Below are 2,649 nucleotides of genomic sequence, written 5' to 3'. Positions count from 1 at the left end.
TCTACCTAGAAAACTCCTACATATGCTTTTCTTTGTTTTTAATAGATGGAAGGGTAGAGGACTTTTATGACAATATTATGTTTGGGACATAAAATAATACATCTTTGAAATTGGATGTTCCTTACAAAGACAAATGTCTTTTTTATTCAAGTTTCAGATATTTATTATTCAGTGTAAACCCCAGCACAACACCAACATGATTTTGTGCATTTAAAGGGGAAATATTTCCTGGATAAGTGGAAAATTGTGTGGATGGCTTCTGGAAGACCTTCATTCTAAGCAGCTTTATAGTGAAACATTTCATTTAGAATTCTGGACCTTCTTCCTTCAGTTTGCTGGAATCTACATTCACTGAGTAGAACTTGTATTGATCATTGGGACACAGTTTGTTCCAGGGTTCTGGGTTATTCTTCCTATCCCAACTGACATCTGGATTGAACAATGCCCGGCACAAGACATACGGTGCTGCTCCAGTAGCTCCTGCCCCAATAAATATGAAGAGGGGGAATCAAGCTCGGATGCTCCTTGGCCTGACCGATGATCCTGCATAACATGGTTGCTGCAGAGGCCTCCTGTCCAGGGGAAGAAAAAACCAAACGTGGAAGGCCCAGCACTAAGTCAAGACAAATGTCTTTTTAAAATCTTATTTTTGCAAAAACGGGAAAGGAGAAGTCATTTTTAATATCTCTTTAAAGGTGTTTTGAATTTAGAGTAAATGCCATGAAGTTTTGCTACAGCTGTGATGAAGTATAGGGATGAAAGTACGGACATACTTCTGTCACTTAGCAAATTCTCATAATAGTGTCAAACCTAAATCTTGTGTAAAAATGACTTGTATTTATGGTGGGAACTCCGCAAACCATTAACTGTTTTGTGTATATGTCTAAGCAGCTAAAAGTAATTTGTTGTAAAAGCACTAGTGTTAATAAATTTCCATATCTTAAAAGACTTACTACTGGCAAATTTGTGGAGCCATTTAAAAAATTTCAACCTAAAGACAGTTTTATCTTCTTCTCCTTGTTTGTTTTCTCTTTTTTCTCTCTATTCCCAAGCTTAGAATATTTACTGTTTTGCTTCCTCTCAACTCAGCCTCTATTTCTGCAGATGGCCTAATGAATGCATACACACCACCTAACTATGAACAGTTAAAATGAGGGAGGTATGCTTCCGAAAACAGGCTAGTGAGCAAGGCAATTGTACTAAATTTACCTTTTCTGTAATATTCCAGAAGCTCAAAAATTTCCTGACTAGAATATTTCTTTGAATATATGCTAATTTGCGTAGAACAAAACACATTTTAGAGGATAAGAAAACAAAATTTGCTTGTATCATAATTAGATACTCTGTGTGTGCACACATTTGTCTGTTAAATACCTGCACAGAGGCCTATTATTAAGAACAAATTTGCAAGGAAACTTTATTGAATGCTTGGGCATAATAAGAATTCAGACACTTTTTACATATTACCAAAAAATATATACAAATGTAAAAAATACAGAATTGTACTGTACCAAAATAAAAAACAAGTTTCTGAAATGATTCCCTGACTTCCAGATCCCTTCTTAAAAGGAAAATTCTTTTATGTTTGGAGTATTCACTTTAAGTGATCACTCCAGAATATACATTATATGAATTTATATCTATTTCTTCATATATATACTTTACTCACTAATGTCTTTCCATCTTTGGGAAATGAAAGTTTTACTCACTTATGATCATCTTACTATCACTCACTTTCTATATTCATATTATTAACTTTATTTAGGTAGCAACTAATTCAATTCAGTTAGTTTATTTTTTAGGGGCGCCTGGGTGGCTCAATCATTAAGCGTCTGCCTTCGGCTCAGGTCATGGTCCCAGGCTCCTGGGATCAAGCCCCGCATCCAGGGTTTCCTGCTCCGCAGGAAGCCTGCTTCTCCCTCTCCCACTCCCCCTGCTTGTGTTCCCTCTCTCGCTGTGTGCCTCTCTGTCAAATAAATAAATAAAATCTTAAAAAAAAAAATAAATAAATAAATTAGCACATTTTTTAGATTGCCTGGATTCAAATCCTGACTGAAATTCTCTCTCTCAAAAATATATATATATTTTAGCATATATTTATTTTAAGAAAGTTATGTAACTTTTCTGTCTCTCCATTTTCTAGTCTGTAATGTCAAGACAACCGGCTATATTGGAGGCAGTTATGTGAGAGAATGCATATAAATTAGTCAGAACAGTACCTGGCACTTTCAACTATGTAATAATATTATCCAACATCATAATCATTATTGCCATTAAATCTATGGAAGTATACAAATATTTCTGTGATAATTGCATTCCTACCTTTTGTTACATCTATGTCGGACAGTTAATGCTAGACTGTTGTTAACATCCTTTGCCTTTCTACCTACTCGGTGTAAGACAAGATGGCTTCCAGTTATATTCAAGTATAAAATAACTTTTTCAATTATCAAAGTACAGCTATTTAATATTTATTTCTATAGGCATAATTAGATTCTCCATGCTTTGCAGATAAATTGACCCTCAAAATTGAAAATCTTTGAAAATATTACATTTACAGCATTAAGACTATGCTAACATTGTTGAATACATAAACCAATTTGAGGGATAGAATTACATTATCTTTGTTATGGCTCCATTGCCTTCATT

At 34.4% G+C, this 2,649-nt stretch overlaps 1 pseudogene; it reads right to left on the bottom strand.

Annotated features, from left to right (window-relative positions):
* Positions 1 to 304: 304 nt before the first annotated feature.
* Positions 305 to 554, bottom strand: LOC114209308 (cytochrome c oxidase subunit FA4 pseudogene; annotated as a pseudogene).
* Positions 555 to 2,649: the final 2,095 nt, after the last annotated feature.

This window comes from Eumetopias jubatus, unplaced genomic scaffold (assembly GCF_037043125.1).
Source record: "Eumetopias jubatus isolate StellerSeaLion01/CBP00866 unplaced genomic scaffold, mEumJub1_p1.0 scaffold_3, whole genome shotgun sequence".
In the NCBI taxonomy this organism is placed as follows: domain Eukaryota; kingdom Metazoa; phylum Chordata; class Mammalia; order Carnivora; family Otariidae; genus Eumetopias; species Eumetopias jubatus.
The sequence above is the reverse complement of the archived record's forward strand: the minus strand, read 5'-3'. Positions and strand labels throughout refer to the sequence as shown.